This window comes from Sus scrofa, chromosome 6, assembly GCF_054392235.1.
Source record: "Sus scrofa isolate SSC_HxYL_T2T_F1_AM1 chromosome 6, Sscrofa_HxYL_maternal_Yorkshire_Landrace_v2.0, whole genome shotgun sequence".
NCBI lineage: Eukaryota > Metazoa > Chordata > Mammalia > Artiodactyla > Suidae > Sus > Sus scrofa.
The window spans coordinates 73500039-73519964 of NC_139388.1; the positions used below are offsets into that span (position 1 = coordinate 73500039).

Consider the following 19926-nt stretch of genomic DNA (forward strand, 5'->3'; position numbering starts at 1 on the left):
TCAGCAGCCGTTTTCATGCCTGACGCTGTCAAGTGCTGGCAAGGAGGTGAAATTACTGGCGCTCGTGCACAGCTGGAAACCACTGGCTTGAGTGAAATGAAACATCCTCACACATCCTTTCACTGAAGTGAGGTTCCTCTGTCCCATTCCCAGGACTCTTCCTTATGATACTTGTCGGGATTTATAATTATGACAAGGATTATTTTCTTTTACTATGTCTTCTTCACAGATTCAAATATTTAAAACTCTGTATTTAAAATTTTAAAGTTCATATTTCAAGTTCCACGAAACATATCTTTTTGTTGAGAGCTCTACTCCTAGCATCCAACACAATGTTTGGTGTTCCGTACAGCAATGAATATCTGAGAAACGAATGAGTATAACATGAACCCGACTAATCTAAGAAATAACCTAAAAACATTTATGTGTTCCAGAAGTTACAAGTGACGCATACTGCTCCATTTTTTTTAAAGACCAAAACAAAACAAAAAAACCCCCAAAACCCCAGAATGCACAGTAAGAAATAGAATTCAGAAAAATATCAAACAATTGAAAACTCAAAACAAGCCTAATCTAACGAAATCCTTCCTATTTTAGCCTGATGCTTTCTCAACCGGGACACTGACCATATGTAACCAGCTGAGAAAGCACCCCATTTCCTCTTCCCCGGCACCTCACTTTTCATAACCAGCTTTATAAAAATCCAGCAAAGACAAAACATTCGCTCTTTACTATCTACACTGAAGATCTGCTTTGAAAACAGTTCACCTCACCACCCCCCCTCCACCTTTCAATAGAGCAGCTTTAAGTGTGGATCCAAAGTTCTCAGCTGCGGAGCCCATCTCTCAGAGGTGCGGCGACCCCAAAGAGTCGGGGGCGGGGCAGCACCTGTCCAGCCAGTACAGCAAGAGTCAGGTTGTGGCAAAAGATTTTTATCAGGCCATCCTGTCTGGAAAGTGTCAGCCGTCTGTGAAGCAGCTGTCTGACCAGTATGAGTGCCATGCACAGACACGGCTATAGAGCGGGCGACATACCACCTCGGGGATCATCAGGCCTCTATTCCACAGAAAATAACCTAGGAATTCTCAACTAGGTAGAGCACGGTCAAAAGCCACTGACACTGCCCAGTGAAGACGATGTCAGCCACCACCCACTACAAAGAGGAGGGACACCGAGCAGGACGTATGGGAAGGAGCCTGCGGGGCCTGTTCTCATCTCTACAATAAGAGGGAAAAAATGCCAAGGAAGACACGGCATCTTCACTGGGGAGGCCTGGGCCACAGCACCTGTATCTTTCGGGCTCTGACTGTGGGAGCCACAGCAGGACAGAAGCAGGGGCCTGGGGGACCTGCTTTCTCGTGCTGACTTGGACTCAAAACATGTGCCGTTGCTCTCAGGAGCATCCTCTGTCTTCTTGGCATGATTGTCCCAACAAACAAGACCCTACTTCTGTTATTAACATCAGTTGAACAGCACGCATAAGATAAAACTGTAACCCTCAAATCTGGTGCAGCCAGAGCTGAGCAACTAAACAAATCAGAGATCGATTAATCAATGAAAGTTTAATGGCATCTTCTGTTTACCGGGGGGGGGGTGGTGTAAATTAGGGGGTTGGGATAAACAAAAATAAATATATACAGGATAAATAGGTAACAAAGACCGACTGGAGGGCACAGGGAAATCTGCTCAATACTGTGTAATAACCTCTGTGGGGAAAGACTGAAAAGAAATGGGTCTGTGTATGTGTACAACTGATTTACTTTGCTGTAGCCTGAAATTAACACAGCTCAGTAAATCAACTATATTCCAATAGCATTTTTTTAAAAGTTTAATGGCATCAATTATGAATTTACTACTATCCTGGTAAAAACGGAAATTATATAAACTGAAGCTTAAACTGTCAAGAAACAATAATAAATGTAAGACAATTTCTCCTTTGCTGTTTATAATCTGAAGGGCTATCAGCAGCTTCAGGTAACAGAAACTCAAGGTCCGGGCTTCCACCCTGAAGCCTGGCGCCACCTGTGTTCGCCTGTGACCTGCACAGCAGGGATCCTCTATGACTCCGACTGCAGGGAGCCCTTGGTTTCCCGTTCTGAAATCCCACATTTCAATTTTTCTTTTTCTTTTCTTTCTTTTTTTTTTTTTAGGGCCACACCTGCAACATATGGAAATTCCCAGGCTTGAGGTTGAAGTGGAGCTGCAACCACAGCAACACGGGATCCTTAACCCACTGAGCGAGGCCAGGGATCAAACCCACACACTCATGGATACTAGTCGGTCGGGCTCGTTTTCCGCTGAGCCATAGCAGGAACTCCCTTCGGTTTCTAATTCAAGTGCAGCACTCTAACTGGACGGACAGGACAGAGGTAAGATCCAGCACAAACTCACACAGCTAACCCTTGGGTGCGTGACACCGCCACAGAGCTTTTTTCCCCACTACTGTCAGAGGAGCATAACTGAAATCTTGATTCGAAATGAGCCAAAGGGAGTTCCTGCTGTGTCACGGTGGGTTAAGAACTGACTGAAGCAGCTTGGGTGGCTGCAGAGGCACGGGATCGCTCCCTGGTCTGGCACAGCAGGTTAAAGGATCTGGTGTTTGCCACAATGCAGCCTGGATTCAATCCCTGGCCTGGGAACTTCCGTATGCCATGGGTGCAGGCGTAAAACTAAAAAAAGTTGGCGTTCCTGCTGTGGCTCAGCGGAAACGAAGGTTCGATCCCTGGCCTCGCTCAGTAGGTTAAGGATCCAGTGTTGCCGTAGGCTGCAGACATGGCTCGGATCTGGCGTTGCTGTGGCTGTGGTATAGGCCGGCAGCTACAGCTCTGATTGGACTCCTAGCCTGGGAACTTCCATGTGCCTTGGGTGCAGCCCTAAAAACAAACAAACAAACAAAATGAAACAAACAAAAAAACCCTAAAAAAAGTTAAAGGGGGGAGGCCTCCCCCCAAAGTCAGCCGGACATGCGGTATACAACTCCAAACTGTGCAATTCTGAGTAACATTTTTTTGCTTTTTAGGGTCTCACAAGACCCCAGGGAACATGAGTGGAACAGAAATCAAGGCCACTGCAAAGCCGCTCCCCCACCCAATGCTTGTTGGATAAATCAGACCCAGATGGCCCACACTGGCAGTTCCCATCATGGCTCAGTGGTAATAAACCCCACTACTAAGCATCCATGAGGATGCAGGTTTGATCCCCAGCCTCACTCAGTGGATTAGGGATCCAGCATTGCCATTAGCTGTGCTGTAGGTCGCAGATGCGGCTTGGATCTGGTGTTGCTGTGGCTGTGGTGTAGGCCGGCAGCTGCAGCTCCAATTCGACCGCTAGCCTGGGAACCTCCGTATGCGGGTACAAAAAAATACAAAAAAATAAAAGATGGGCTTCCTGTCAGCTTTAGAGGAAGCTCCTGGCTCATCCAACCAATGAGCCATCCCGCTCTACACTGGGATGGGTGGGCAAAGCCAGTCACGTGGCAGAAAGGTTGACAAGCTGCGATGTTTCAGGTTTGACAACTACACGGAGGGGATGCCATTTTGACCGCTGAGTTCTCAGTCCTCGCAACTGTGCCAGGATTCATGTAGGTCACAGCACCTCCAGCCTCTAGACGAGAAAACGGTAACACAAAGCCATCAAGTAACCTGTCCAAGGACAAAAAAGAGTAGAAGAAACCACACCCTTGGCAGCAGTTTTAAGTCGGAAGGAAGAGGCTACTGTGGAGAGGACAGACCCGCCAGTCAGGGACTCAGTCCTTGAGGCAGGACGAGCAAGAAAACTGGTGGCACATCACAGGCCTGAGCCCCCCTCAGCCAGCCGCCTAACTGCTTCCGGAGACGGCCACGAAGGCGAACAAGATAAAATACGTGAAGCCGCTCCGAGAACCATAAAAACACAGGTGCTTATTTTTTCCATCTCCACGTAGCAGTTAACACGTGGAGTTACACTTGTTTTTCTTAGCAGACTGTGAACACCTTAAGGGGAGAAGACAGCATACTCGTTTTCACACCCTTAACATCTCCCTAAAAAGTCTTCCACATGGGAACTCTAACGGCTCGGGTGACTCCTGGCTGGCTGGATGGCGGAAACAATGTCAATAAAATTTAAAAGGAGAAAATGCGGGTTCAGGGTCCGTCCGAAAGCATCCGACGAGGGAAGGTCGCTCCCTCAGGAACACACCTGCCGACAAGGCATCCAGATTTGCCCTGAGAAGATGCTGTCTTTTCTCCCTCCTCCCTCCAAACTAAGTTGAGCACTAGGAAACTAAAAATAAACTTAATAATACCAAAGAATGAGCAATTTCCTCTCTGGCCTTGTTTGCATTACTAGTTTAGGGCAAAAAGGAACCTTATTTCCTGCTCAGCTGCGCAGGCATCTGAGGACACTCGAGGCTGAGGAAGCAAAGGGGGGAGTGGTGCCCGATTTAGAAGAGCAGCTTATTTGCTGAAGACTTTGAACAAGGTGCTTTGAGAAAACAATGCCAAACTTGCCTGGATCTTTCTGTAAATAAATTCTCCAAATTCTTTTGTGGAGATGTATGACATCTGTGTTTCTAAACAGGGAGGGGAAAAAAACCCACCCTTCCAATGCGCGCCTGCCTGTGAGAGCAGGAGGGAGGCCGAGCGGCTCGGCGGGCTGAGCTGCCGGGCTGTTTGGCCAGAATTAGACAGTGACAAGCAGCGGGAAATGGGGACACAAACCGGAGAGGCCTCGCTCCAAGTACCATTTTAGCACTTACTCTTCTGCTCCAGCAAGGCGTCGCGGACAGCTCTCCCTCCGTCTGTGCTTAGGGAAGGCCACTCCACCCACCGCCCTCCCAGAGAGGGTTCCAGAGCCATGCCTTCCAGGGGCGTCAGCCAGAGCCTTTGCTCTCGCCCATGCTGAGAGCCTTCGTGATTCATGAGAAAACCACAGAATTTCTTCCTCTTGTCCTCAGGGACACAGGAACTCCCACCACAGAGCGTGGGGAGGCCCCTGGGATAGGGCTGCTGTGGGGTCGCTTGGGGTCCGTTCTGTGATGGTGCTGTTTCTGAGTGGCACAAACTTGAACCCTAGCATCTAGACCCAAATTTAATGTGAGGTTTGCTGCCCAAACTCAAAAGCTGATCAGCGTAGAGTGTGACACGAACACAACTTGAGGTAGATGGAGACTCACGTTACAGTGCCTGGCGGCTCGCTGGCTCAGTGAGTTAAGGGTCCAGTGCTGCCCCTGCAATGGCTTGGGTAGCTGCTGTGGCATGGGCTCAATCCCTGGCCAGGGAATTCCTGTATACCATGGGTGCTGCCCCCCCCCCCAAAGTGCCCTCCCTCTTGGAATCAATCCCCTCTCATCAAATCCCCTTACTCTTGAATGGAACAGAATTCTTTTTTTTTTTTTTTTTGTCTTTTTGCCTTTCCTAGGGCCGCTCCTGCGGCATGTGGAGGTTCCCAGGCTAGGGGTCTAATTGGAGCTGTAGCCACCGGCCTACGCCAGAGCCACAGCAATGCCAGATCCGAGCTGCGTCTGCAACCTACACCACAGCTCATGGCAACATCAGATCTTCAACCCTCTGAGCAAGGCCAGGGATCGAACCCCCAACCTCATGGTTCCTAGTTGGATTTGTTAACCACTATGCCACGATGGGAACTCCTGGAACAGAATTCTCAGCTACAGGCAGGATTTCCCTGTCCTCTTTTATCAGCTGTGGTAAGGGTTGATGAAAGCAGCCAGCAGGCTACTAAATGTAGCTTAATTCTAGCAATACAAAGTACCACCCACTACTCCTCTTTGTAATTATATACTTCCAAAGGTCAAATCAAACCAAAATTAACTTAAAAGTTTTGTTATTAAGGTGAGAGGTGTCTGAGGAGTTCCCATACTGGCTCAGTGGTTAATGAATCCAATTAGAAACTATGAGGTTGCAGGTTCGATCCCTGGCCTTGCTCAGTGGGTTAAGGATCCAGTGTTGCTGTGAGCTGTGGTGTGGATTGCAGACGTGGCGCAGATCTGGCGTTGCTGTGGCTGTGTCACAGGCATAGGCCAGTGGCTACAGCTCTGATTGGGAATCTCAGGTGCGGCCCTAAAAAAGCAAAATAAGTAAGTGAATAAGTAAATAAATAAAAGGTGAGAGTCGCCTAACAAACTTAACCACTTTAAAATACACAGCTGCGAGGCACGGAGTACACGCACCGTGGCTGTGGCGACCCCCTCGATCAGGTTCCCAAACGCTCTTGGCAGGTGCAGCGGAGACCCTGCACACCTCACCAAGTAATCAAACCTCGTTCATGACATTCACCAGGACCGTAGCACCTCTTTCTCCACAAAGTGTCGGTCTGCGCACTTTCAATGGCATATTCTCATTTTAAAGGCATGGAGACAGGCCGACAGCCCTGAGGACTAATCCCTAGAAAGGAGCTTTCAAATGTGTCGTGATTTCGTACACACCTGGTGAGATCTTCCGGGAGCAGAACGACAGGGTGAAGGCTACCGGGACACACACATGCGCCAGACGCCGCAGCGAAACAAGTGCTGCGTCACCGTGTTGGCGTCTGCCTCGGCTTCTTCTGGGGTGACCTGAAGACTGTGTTACTCCAAGCGTACTTACACCTCAGGAGGTGCGAGAAGTCGAGTCGGTATAAGTGCTTGGGACAGTGCCTGCCCTGCGCAGGCCGTAAGCACCGCTGCCATACAACTCCTGGTGCCCCCGCTTGTACCAGGGAGGAACCTTGACCTTACAGCATCCGGGACTGACCAAAAGCCACCAGGGAGTAAGTGAGGGGCAGAGCGGGGCAATGAGCCTGACTCCAAGTTCAGGTGCTTAGCGACTAGAGGTCGCTAAGAACAAAACCTTGTAAGGTACCAAACTCAGCAACATCATGTGGGAGAAAGAAAATATAAAAACCTCAACACATCTGAATCTCTGTAACCAAAAGGCAGCGAACCTAACTTCTCAACTCAGCTGCGGGCCGGCTCCTCAGCTCTCGGAGCCATGGGGACCTGTGCCAGCTTTCTCCCCAAGGGCTCGGGCCCTGGGTCCTCAGGTCCTTCCCATCTTCCCCGAGCATGACCCCAAGGCCGGACACTCAACACTCACATGTCCAGCCCCACCACCTTTTGCCGTTTGTCTTTTCTGAGTTCAGGCTCTTTGTTCTCTGATTCATACACCTGCTAGACTGATCTTCAAAAAGACTGACCTCAGCCTGCGACTTCAGGGCAGAATTACAAATGTCCCCTGAGCAACTATGTGCAAGGCACTATGGCAGAGAGAGAGACATGAGCAGGACAGCGCCTGCCTTCAGGAGCTCAGTCCCCAAAGGAAACAACAGATGCAATTGTAGAGACTAGACAGATGCAGACGAGTGCCCTAAGAGACAGCACGGGGTCTAAGGAGGAGATGCTGCGGGGTTCAAAGGAGCAGAGCACAGAGCAGCCACATCCCTTTATATTAGGAAAAAGACTGACCAAGGAAATTAATTGGTAAATAAATAGCAGTTTTTTGGGGGCATTCCTTCATGGCACAGCAGAAAAGAATCAGACTAGGAACCATGAGGTTGCAGGTTCAAACCCTGGCCTGGCTCAGCAGGTTAAAGATCCGGTGTTGCAGAGAGCTGTGGTGTAGGTCGCAGATGCAGCTCCGATCCCGAGTGCTTGTGGCTGTGGCTGCGGTGTAGGCTGGCAGCTGCAGCTCTGATTCGACCCCTAGCCTGGGAACTTCCAGATGCTGCAGGTGTGGCCCTAAAAAGCAAAACAAACAAACAAACAAACAAACAGGGTTTTCCACCTGGAGGAAGGGAGGGGCAGGCCTTCTAGGCAGGACAGCCAGCCCAGGAAGAAACTAAGGATGGGAGGCCTGGTGTTTGGCTAGAGCTGCACACGCACAGTGAAAACAGCGAGACAGGCTGGGAAAGCCGACTTGGGCACAACCTGACGGGCCTTGGCTGAGTGCTGCTGACTCACCACACTCCCCGCATCGAAGGGCAGCTACGATCTGACCCCACTGCCCACTGACACCACCACAGGGCTGCCTCTGTTCTATCGGCCCCTCTCTGCATCAGTACCACAGTCTCAATTACTCTAGCTTTATCTTATCTTACAAGGCAAAGCCTATCTCAGTTTTTCCGAAGGTTCTTGCTATTTTCAAGCCTTTATTTTCCCCCATACATCAGTTTGCTAGTTCCATAAAAAAACTTTTGAGATTCTTATGGAGATGACACTGAATTTATAAAGTAATGAAAGTAAAGATCTCTTTATAATGCTGAGTATTTTTACAGGTCAACATGGCCACATCATCGCTCCATTTATTCAGGCCCCCCTTTTAAGTCTTTTTTATTTATGTGTTTTAACATGTCTTTAAAAAAAAAGGCCTCGCACCTAAATTGTTACACTTTTTTTTAGTTTCTATTGCTACTAGGAGCAATATTTTTCTTTCCTCTTTTTAAAAAACTTGTTTTTTTGATTTACAATGTTTGAGGTGTACAGCAAGGGGATTCCGTTATATTTAACTATGTGTATGTGTATATATATAATTATATATATAGAGAACATACATATTCCCAGATTCTTTTCCATTACAGTTGATTGTAAGATATTGAACTCAGGAAGTCCTTGTTGTCTCTTTAACATACAGTAGTGTGTTATCTGTTAATACTAAATTCTTAATCCCTACCTGCCTTTCCCCTTTGGTGATCATAAATCTCTTCTCTGTGTCTGTGAGTCTATTTCTGTTTGGTAAAATCCGTTCTTTTGTGTCACTTTAGATTCCACATATAAATGATACATGACATTTGTCTTTTGTGTGACTTAATTCACTTAGTATGATAATCTCTAGACCCATCCACATTGCTGTATGATTTCATTCTTTTTTTACGGTTGAGTAGTATTCCATTGTAGCTACAGGCCATAACTTCTTTATCCATTCGTCTGTCAACGGACATTTCGGCTGCTTTCATGTCTTAGCTACTGTGAGTAACAAGTTACTATGAACACTGGGGTGCATGGATCTTTTCAAATTAGAGTTTTCTTTTCCAGACAGAGGCCCAGGAGTGGAGCTCCCGGTCAAACAGTAATTCTATTTTTAGTTGTTCAAGGACTCTCCATACGACCTTCCACAGAGGCTACACCAATTTACATTCCTACCAACAGTGGACGAGGTTTCCTTTTTCCCCAGACCCTCTCCAGCTTTTACCACTGGCAGACTTTTTGACGACGGCCATTCTGACCAGCGCAGTTTTACTTGGCACGTCTCTACTGGTTAGCAGCGGTAAGCATCTCTTCATGTGCTTCCTGGTCATGGGTGTGTCTTCTTTGGGGAAATGTCCATTGGGGTCTTCGGTCTGTTTTTCAGTTGGGTTGGGTTTTATTTTTTCTTCCCTCCCACACTCAGCTTACTGATATTTTCACTCCATTGCATTTCCTACCTGGTTATGGTTACCCCGCAGGAGCACAGCGATCTTCGGTCTTTCAACCACAGCAGGTTTCCTCTGTCCTCGTGTGTTCTACAAAGCCCACTTTTTCTCTGTAGTAAAACGTCCCAGTTTCAAATCAGTTGGGCCTCTTCCATTCCACTCCTTGTGTCTTACATGTCTTTGTCTGATTACCTTCTATAGAAACCTGAGTACACGGTCTTATCTCTTTTTAGTGATGACGGCATCTTTATTTTAAATTAAGTACCTCTAAAAGTTTCACCTTTAAATATGATGTTTAATACAGGGTTTTGGTAGGTACTCCTTTTCAGATTAAGATTTCCTACCACAGCTGACCTTGGAACAACATGTTTGAAATGTGTGGAGAGTGGATTTTCTCCCCACGGTAAGCATTACAGTACTACAGCAGCTGAGGGTGGTCCATCTGCAGGTGGGGAGCACCAAGCCTTCGGAGGGCCGACGGAAGTGACGTGAAAATTTTCAGCTGCGCAGGGGGTCGCTGTCCTAACACCCTCGTTGCTCAGGCCCAGCTGCGCCTACGGGCTGAGCAGTGTTGTTTTGAAGAGGGTGACGTTTTACTGCTTCTTATGCCACTACTTAGCTGTTTCTCCATCTCACATACTCTTCTTCACGGTGACCTGTCACTCCTCCATCAAAAGGCAGAGTCTAATTTCCCTTCCCTTAAATGTGAGGCCTCAGTAACTTGTTTGTAACCAATACAATGCAGCAGATGCTCCATGATCTGAAGCGTGCAGCTTCTGCCCAGCTTTTCGTGGGAGAGCTAGCCCCCCGGGGCTGTGAGAAGCCCAGGCCAAATGTCACAGCAAGGCACGGGGACTCCCGATCACCCCAGCCAGGGGCCACAAGTATAAGGAAGGAAGAGCACAGCCGCTGTTGTCACCTCCCGCCACTTGTCTTCCCGGCTGAAGGCTCAAAAGTCACAGAGCAAAAAGACACACCACCCTGGCGGTGCCCATTTAAAACTGCCGAACCATGGGATCCATGTGTAGACGGTTGTTTTAGGGGTGGTACGTCACACGGCAGCAGGTAACTGGAACACTGGTGTGAAACCAGCCTTGCATTCCTGGGACAAGCCCTCCCTGGTACCACACAGTTCTCTCTCCACACTGCTCAGTTCAGATCTGCTAATTCTTCACTTGGAACATTTTATGTTTTTGCTAGTGAAGTGAGAGACTGGCCTACAATTTCCCTTATTATTTACTTTTTATTTTTTGACACCAGCACAAAGTTTATTCACAAATAAATAAATACATATTAGGCAGAGCCTCCTGCCTGCCTCAAAGTGTCTACTCAATGGGGGCATTCTGGGTGGCAACACCTGTGCCAGTACTGCCAGGGCCGTCTTCCAGGAAAGGGAGTCTGGGGAGGGACCACGACAAAGGCGTGAAGGCCAAAAAAGCACTGGTGCCCACAGACAGGGCGGGGCATCCAGGTCTCCAGCAGGCCAGGTGTCAGCCAGCATGTGGCTGGGAAAGAGTGGTGATGAGGGGCCTGGCTCCACTGCCTGCCCTTCTGCACCTGCCACCTCACTATAAAGCACCAAGCACCCACCAGTTTCCCTTCTTAGATTATCCTTATATGGTTTTGGTATCAAGGGCAAACCGACCTTTGAAAGTAAACTGGAGAGCAAGCTTTCTTTCCTTAGCCTCTGAAAAAGTTTATATAAGATGTATTTGTTAATTAAATATTTGGTACAATTCATTAAAAAATACTTGGAAGAGCTCCCATTGTGGCTCAGTGAGCTAAAAACCCCTCATAGTCTCCTTGAGGATGCGGGTTGGATCCCTGGCCTTGCTAAGTAGGTTAAGGATCTGGTATTGCTGCAAGCTGTGGTGTAGGTCACAGATGTGGCTTAGATCTGGTGTTGCTGTGGCTGTGGTGTAGGCCTCAGCTGCAGCTCCAATTCGACCCCTGGCCCAGGAACTTCCGTATGCTGCAGATGCAGCCAAAGAAAGAAAAAAAATTAAAAATTAAAAAACATATATTTGGTGTAATTCTTCTATAAAACTCTCTTGAAGCTAGTGCTGCAAAAGGGGTGCTTAAGCCACTGACTCCATTTCTTTAATGATTATTAACCTGTTTGGAGTTTTTCTCTTGAGTTGGTTTTGGTAATTTTTTGGTCTCCCTTCTAAAATATCCCATCATAAAACTCGGTACAGTAGCTCTATGTTTGCTGCTGTGCTTTACCTCCCGGGCTGGCTGGCGTCGCGATGTATTTGCCTCCAATACTCTTTACTTGGCCACCTCTCCTTTTTCAGGATACGTCTTGCTCTATTTTTCTGCTATTTTCAAAGATCATCTCATTTTGCTCTCATTTTTCATTGATATCTACTTTTATCCCTTAAAAAATTACTTGCTTTGGTTGTTGCTCTTTATCTAGTTTTTTAAGTAAAATACTCAGCCTTTCTATTTCTAAGCGTTCTAGGTTGTTAGTAAATTAACTTTTAATTTCTGTATTTAAGATTTTAAATGCACTTACTAGTCTTAATCTCTACATAATCACATTTCCATGAACCAGACAGACCTTTAATTCAGATTCGAGGAGATGAGACAAATCAAAGCCTGACCATTAACCCGAGAGTCCCAGAGACTCTGGACTGAGATGACCAGTAGTGAGAGTCACTGCAGATTAGACTGTGTCACTTCGCTAATGAAAATAAACCACCCCTGACTCCACCCCTGGGAGTGAGGAGAGGAGGAGGAGTTCACAGGTAACCCTGAACCACAGTTACAACAAACCAGGTTTAACAACCCACCCGGTTTACCCATGAGGGCAAGTTAGAAGGCAGGGGGCTGCTCTAGCTGAGGACACACAAGGCAGGTTCTGAGCGCTGTCCCTGAGGCGGGACCCCTCACTCCCCTCACTCTCCCGGGGGACGCCAATCAGCTCTGATCAGTCACCCAAAGACTGCCGGGCCAGCGGAGAGGCGCCCCGTGTTCCTATACCCCTCATCTGCTTCCGGATAAACCCGCCAATGACTAGGTGTCAGACTTTTATTTTTATTTTGTTTCGGGGAAGTGCTGTTCCAAGCAGTTTAAAGCTTTTCCGGAACAAGAGGACGTGCAGGATGCGTTCCAGATCGGCTCAGAACAATCGCTGATGGTCCAGAGCTGGTGGGGAACCTGCAGCGGTGTAACCTCATTCATTCTCTCTGGAGGACAGTTGGCTCTGCGCCCTGAAGGCCTTGAAAACATGCACGGTCTTTGAAATCAACAGCCTTTATAAGTAAAATACACTAGGAATGTATTTTAAGGAGATTTAATGGACCAGACTCCCAAAAAAGACAAAGCATCAAGGAAAAAACTTCGCAGTGAGAAAAACCAAACCCCTCAAGAAACTGGAAATGAATGTTCAAAATTAGAAATTGGTTAAAAAATATCATGGCCTCTTTTAAAAATAACAGCTATCAAAAAACGATGATGTAGACATATGTCTAATGTAAAAGACCACAGTTAAGTTTTAAAAGGTTATAGAACAGAATGAGGCCTCTGTTTAAAATATTTACTGATATACGCCTAGAAACAGTCTGAGGAACAGAGACCAGGATGTTAACTAGTAGTCGTCTCTTGATGAGCGTAACTGTCTCCTGTATATTTTCCTCTGTTTTCAAGTGGAAAAACCACTAAAAACACACTTACAAAACATAAACTTAGGTGTACTAAGATTTTTACAGCAGCAGTAGGGTTCTAGGTGAGCCAACCAGACAAGTATTCTTAAAAGAAGTAGACCTACACAACAGCGTTCACAACCCCCGAGGGGCTATAAGGCATTTTGGGGGAGGGGACAACAGGTCCACAACCTACCTACCCTCCAACACTTCAGAGGGAAGAAAACCCACAGAAGTTTTTAAAGGGAGGATTAAAAAGGGGAGAGTTGAAAGCAATGTAATAAAATGCTAATCTCTGAGGAATCTGGGTAAAGGATATATGGGAATTCTTTATATTACTCTTGCAATTTTTCTTTTCTTGCAATTTTTCTTTAAGTTTGAAATTAATTCAAGCTAAAAAGTGGTTTTTTTTTTTTTTTTTGGTCTTTTTAGGGCCACACCCATGGCATATGAAGTTCCCAGGCTAGGAGTCGAATGAGAGCTGTAGCCACCAGCCTACACCACAGCCACAGCAACATGGGATCCGAGCCGCGTCTGCGATCTACACCACAGATCCTTAACCCACTGAGCGAGGCCAGGGATTAAACCTGCATCCTCAGCATCCTCATGGATACTGGTCGGGTTTGTTAACTGCTGAGCCAGGACAGGAACTCCATACAGAGAGAAATTTAAAGACAAAACCTAGGCCTCGAAAGTTGACTTCATCAAAATGGGGCAAGAGTAAGGCTGGTTAGAACTGTTCCATCAATGAAGGTTTATGGTGCTGCTGTCTGCAGCATCCGGGGGAGGCCGACGTAGCTCAGCGCAGGCTCCCTCAGCAGCCAGGTCTGCCCAGTGAATTGCCAGTTTTAGCACAGAGCCTAGAAAAGATGAAGCTGTGCCGCCCAGGACAAAACTCTGTCTTCTTGCGTGACAGGCTCCAAGGACCAAACCCAGGAGCAAGCAGGGCCACCGTTTCCCCAAGACAAAGACACTGGGGAGATTCTGGGCCAGGGATCCAACAGCAGTTCCAATCACAGGGCCCTGGGCTAGCTCAGCAGGGAGCCTGTGTGTCCACAGCTCCAGGACACAAAGGGATTACACCTCCCCATACTTCGGCACTCTAGGTTGGCCAAGGAATCCTGCTGGGAATAAAGCTTTTCTATGATCAGAAAATCTCACTTTCCTCCTGTAAAAAGCCTACGTGGCCCCAAAGGCAAGCCCTCACACCACAGAAGCTCTCCCCTTCTCGCCCCGCTGCTCCCAACCTGTGTCAGTGCCTGCGCGGCCCCCATGGCCCGACCTGCACCCAGTTCCTTTCCCTGTGCAGCGACAGGGCCGGCCCTCCCCCAGGCCTGGGGAACCAATGCAATGGCATCTGTAAAGTGCTCTCATTTGTAAGGATGAAAAGAGCTATAAATACAAAGTCAAAGGAGGACTAAAGCTGCAACCACTGCTTTCTTTTGAAATGGAGAACCACAAGCAGGATCAAAGGAGTGTCACTGCAGCCTGCTGCTGTGGGGGCCTCCTCCCTCCACCTGGCAGAAACCCCAAAGAGACAGGTCTAGCGTGACTTTTAACTTAGTGACTTTTAACTTAACGAACACAATCTCAAGACAAGCTGAACAGTGGTTTCCTGAAACACCTTGAGTAGAAGAAATGGGGGAACCGACAGAGCTCGCCTCTCAAAGGCCAGCCTTAAAAGAAGAAGGCAGTCTCAGAAGAAAGAAGCAAACATGGAGAGAAAAGTTGTCCCCCCTGCCACTTCTTTCTGCCATAAAAGCCTGGCCTGGTGACTCTGCTAAGGTTGTGGCAACTTACACAACAAAATGCTTACTAACCTTGGCTTAGTTAACCTTCTCAGCCATAAAAAGGGGGGGGGGGGCTGGGGAGCGAAATTAAGCTTATGGGAAATAAACCTAATCAAAGCTTAAGAGTAACAGGAGTTCCCACTGTGGCGCAGCAGATCTGCATCCGACTAGGAACCATGAGGTTGTGGGTTTGATCCCTGGCCTCGCTCAGTGGATTAAGGATCCGGCGTTGCCATGAGCTGTGGTTTAGGTCACAGATGTGGCTTGGATCTGTCGTTGCTGTGGCTGTGGTGTAGGCCGGCAGCCTGGGACCCCTAGCCTGGGAACCTCCATATGCTATGGGTGTGGCCCTCAAAAGCAAAAAAAAAAAAAAAAAAAAAGAGCGGAAGAGTAGCAAAGGGCACCAGAAACATTTCTACTGTATCACATCCCACAGGCTGGCCACGAGCCCGGAATTTTCATTACAACTTTTCAAAGAGGGAGAGAAGGAGAAAACATATTTCACAAAAGCATTATCAAGGCCCCAGTCCAGCATATCATGCTGCAGAACCAAAATCTGTGAGAGGGCAGCCTTTCAGGGAGTCAAAAACCCAGCGTGTGGAAACCAGCAGGCCTTTTATCCAGTGGGAGGGGTTCTTAAAGCAACTACTGTTTTGCACTGAAGTCTCAGAGCTTCACAGATCATTAAAGGTCTTTGAACCACAGAGAAAGGAGGGCAGAGTTAAGGAAATAAATCAAAAGTCCCTCTGGGATGCGCTAGCGCCTCCTTCAACAGGCTTTCAGCACGAATGTCCTCCACTTTAAACAACGGGGAGGACTTTTCAAAATAAAAGCAGAAAAGACATTCATTTTGTTATCAGCAATGCACTTTCGGTTTAAAGGTTATGTGTGCTATAAAAAATGACTCCTGCGAGAGTGCTGGGGGGAAGGTGGGGCTGGGCTGGGGGCAGGGGGTGGCAGTGAAAGAAAACAAGAAGTGAACAAAAGTCAAACAGAGAAGTGCTTGGTCTGGGGGTGCCCCCAACAAGTTACACGGTCTGCTACTATTTTAGGGGTGGGATGCGAGGTAGAGGAAGGGGGCCCGAGAGGGATTTCTATCAGCCCCACTGCTGGCCATCTCTGCAAGGAACTGAGACAATTTCCCCCCAGTCAGGAGAGGCACTGCCGTTCTTGTTGTGCGGCATACACAGCAGAGGACCTGGAGAAATGGGTCGTGTTATCTTCCACTTCAAGCGGTGTATGTCTTAAGGAAACGTCAGCCATCTCCAAATCTGCAGAGGGAGTACAGCCTCTGAGAACAGGGAACAGTCTAGGGAACCTGTGTTTACCCAAGACAGTGGTGGTGAGGCCTTGCCCTTGGGTGAGGCAGCAGCGGTAGGACAGTGAACCGCTGGGCTTCCTACCCAGACTGGATTCCTTGAGCACAACAGGTGAGGCCAGAGGCAGAAAAGTGGAGCTGCCACCCTTGGGTCAGACGTGCTCGCCATGAAGCACACTGTTGGGGTCCCCTCTCTACCAACCGGAAGGAGTGGCTCTGCCCTGAAGCACACTCTTGGGGTCAGTCCCCCTCCCCCTCCTGGAAGGAGAGTGAGAGGCCTGGGGAGGGTCCGGGGCCATGACTAAAGCTCTTGGTTTCTGCTGTCCGATGCAGGACTGTGCTGTAGTGGGCGTGGACATCTTTGCTCAGGCCCATCTGGAGCTCACCTGGGGTGACAGTGCGGGGCAGAGGCGCGTGAGGACAGCCTGGAGCCAGAGCCCAGCAGGGGATGTGCTGGCTGCCCTGAGCTGTGAGAAGAGCCCGAGAGGGTGGGTCGTGGCAATAATTCTCTCTGTTGTCAAGGGACATGACTAGGGTGATGGCGGCTCAATAAAAGGAAGGCATTTCAAACAACAGAAGTGTCCAAAACCACGTGGTCCGATGTAATGGGTTCAGCGTCACCAAATTCTCAGGAACAGCAGAGCCACCATTCTGTAGGACAGCTGCAGAGGGACCTGGGTGTTTGGAAAATTCAGTAGACAAGGATACTTCAAGGACTTTTTCTGGCCAGGCACCGCAAACAAGTCCTAACATTTTAAAAACCTATACGTCAAGCAGCTTCAGCCCCGAGAGCACATCTTCCAGGGGGGGCCCAATTCCTTCAGCCTCAACCTCGGCTCCTCCGACTCCCAGGGCCACTTACTGTCCATACCACACAGTCTGGCGCCTCGGCTCACGCCAACCCCTACTCGGAGTGACCCCGAGGGAGCAGAACCCCATCCTGTACCCTCTCAGAACACTCAGCTCCAAGTGCGTGTTGATGAGCTGGCCTGAGAAATAAACCACCCACTGTGTTCATCCACACGGAAGTCACTGATTTGCAAAACTACTTCCAGCAATACAATGACCTGGGAAAATGTCTCAGAACAGAATACATGCAAAAGAAAGCAGTGTGCTTGAGTCCGCGTCAAATACACCGGACAGACGGGGACACACTCTCACCTTGAACTGGCACACTCCAGTACGAACACAGAGCGTCTGCCTTTACCCGCGGGGGTCACCCTGCCTAAACCTCCGGTGGCCAGAGGAGGAGACAGAAACCCGAGGACTCGTCCCCTGAGGCATCTGAGGGCTTTACATCGGGACAAGGGCTTCAAGCTTTGACAAGGAAATTCAGTCCAGAGGACAGAGTAAACGTAGATGTTTGTTTAAGAAGTTTTGTTTTGCTTTGTGTCCCACAGTCTTCAGAAAGCCTGCGGGGCTGCCCAGCTCCCTCGCTGCCTCCTTTACTCCGCCGCTGGCTGTGCACACAGATTCACCAGGCCATTTGCTTCAGAATTCAGTAATTCCACGAATGCCAGACTCTCCCTCCAACAGCAAAACCCTCCCTTGACCACCTGAGGCCACACACCTCTGACCCAATTCCACGAGCCTCATTAACGCATTTTTCCAAAGCAGAGCGTCTGTGGGAAAGACACCCAGCTCCGGCCTCGGGAGGCATGCCTCCAGCAGGCATCCCCAAACCTGGAGGCGTGGACCTACTACGCTGCTTCCAGCCCTCTGAGCTACTCAGAGACGTGGACGGAAGTCAACGCTTTTTGCCAAAGTCAGAAAAGTCCAACTCCTGCACATGGGAGCAGGAGACAACGGCTGCAGCTGAAAACACACAGAAAAACACCAGAGGAAAAAGTGTGTACTTAATATTGTTCAGAACATCCTCAGTGGGGCTTCCCTCACACGGCAAAGACACAGGATAAAAATTCCAGTCTGTTTTCAAGATAATAAAATAGCATATGACGGTGACTCACTAACTGACTAAAGGGGGGAAAAAAAAATACCAAACCATAAACAGTCTCAGGAACCTTGCAAAACTGCAAAAATCTGGCAGCACCGAACATCCTCCACCTCCCTTGGCTCCCACCTCCGGGGGGGGGGGGGGGGGGGAGGAGAGAGAGGGAGGGAGGGGCTCTCCAGCGATCCTTTTGAAGCCAAGCTGCAATTGGCTAATGGCTTACTCTACTGCTTAAGACAATATTTTATTCTTGACTCGCTCAATAAACCTGCTGAGAAAAATAAACAATGGGTTTCAATCTTATAAATAATCTAGAAAACAGAACCGCTGGGCAAACAGCAGAGTGGATTTACTGCCCATGACAAACAGAACAGGGAAGTCCAACGTGCAGAGGGGCCCCGAGTCACTACCCGGGGGCCATCAGAGTTAACGAGGATGCTGCCCACTTTACAGTCGAAGGCCTGGGGTGTCTGGGTGTTGGCTGGTCTTTTAAACAGCATCGAGGCAGATCACAAAAGCCAACACAAAGAGCAAGAGATGAGGAAAACTTTTCCTTAAAAAACACGGCGGAGTTGTACCTTTAAGGTGTAGACACACACGACGCGCTTCGATGCCATCATTCACGTGTGTGAACACACACGCACACTTCGTTTACACCAACACTAAGTAAGGGCCTTTGCAGGGTCCCCAGGGTGACGCAAAGAGGTATTAAAATGAGGTTTCTGCTCAGGAGGCCTTACCTTCGATCTGCAGACACAGAGATGCGTGTCTACGTGCGGAACAGAAACGCATGGGAGAAAAGGGGAAGCAGAGTCTTCAGTCCAAGACTGAAATAAAAGGAATACTCATTTTTAAAGCAGAACAAAACAGCTCTGCTGGGAGGAGTCGGGCTCTTTATGGGATGGCCACCATTCCAGAGAGAAAAAGGCGCGTGTGGCTTTTCCCAGATGTGTGCACCCCGAGAAGGGCCCCCCGATTGAGCCCTGGAGAGGCTCGGTGACGGCCCCTCGGCCCCTCGGGCTGCTGCCAGAGAAGAATGCAAAGCCCGCCGGCCTCTCCGCCAGCCTGTGAGCTCCGGGTGGGCAGACGCCCTTTTTGCCTCCCTTTTCAAAAGAGTGCCATTAATTTTTACTCTATTTTCCTAAGTTATTATACCAGAACATAACTTCAAGTAAGATAAAAATGAACCAGTTACCCAAGCGTTATGGTTTCAAGCACATTTAAAATTTTATTTTTGGGGGTGTTTTTGGCTGCACTCACCGTAGCATGTGGAAGTTCCCAGGTTGGGGATTGAACCCATGCTGCAGCTGCAACCTGAGCCACAGCTTTAGCAACACTTGATCCTTAACCGACTGTGCCACATGAGAACTTCCTAAAATTTATTTTTAATTATCAGTTTCTAACAGATTAGATTTATTTTTTAAAACATCAGCAAACTGGATTTTCAAAGTTAGGATGGGTACACAGATCTCATTAAGGCTAAAAAAAAAAAAAAAAAAAAATCCACTTATGGAACTCCCATTGTGGCTCAGCAGTAACAAATCCAACTAGTATCCATGAGGACGTGGGTTCGATCCCTGGCCTCAGCGGGTTAAGGGTCTGGTGTTGCTGTGGCTGTGGTGTAGGCTGACAGCTGTAGCTCCGACTGGACCCCTAGCCTGGGAACCTCCCATATGCCAAGGGTATGGCCCTAAAAAGCAAAAAAAGAGAAAAGGGGGGAAAAATCTACTTATGATATAAAATACAAGCTCCAAGAGGATAAAAGCACTGCGACAACCGCGGTCATCGTGACTTAAAAGTCTTCTTCAAGAACACTGGGAACCTGCCCTTTGCTTTCCT

At 48.3% G+C, this 19926-nt stretch overlaps 1 protein-coding gene and 1 long non-coding RNA gene across 13 annotated transcripts in view; one reads left to right on the plus strand and one right to left on the minus strand.

Annotated features, from left to right (window-relative positions):
• RERE (arginine-glutamic acid dipeptide repeats) overlaps positions 1-19926 on the minus strand; it is a 403553-nt gene that overhangs the window by 28291 nt on the left and 355336 nt on the right. The gene's annotated exons all lie outside the window — the stretch shown is intronic.
• On the plus strand, positions 3299-10272 carry LOC146402542 (uncharacterized). The gene is made up of 2 exons (XR_014807037.1): positions 3299-5420; positions 6194-10272. It is a non-coding gene; the product is annotated as an uncharacterized LOC146402542 (long non-coding RNA).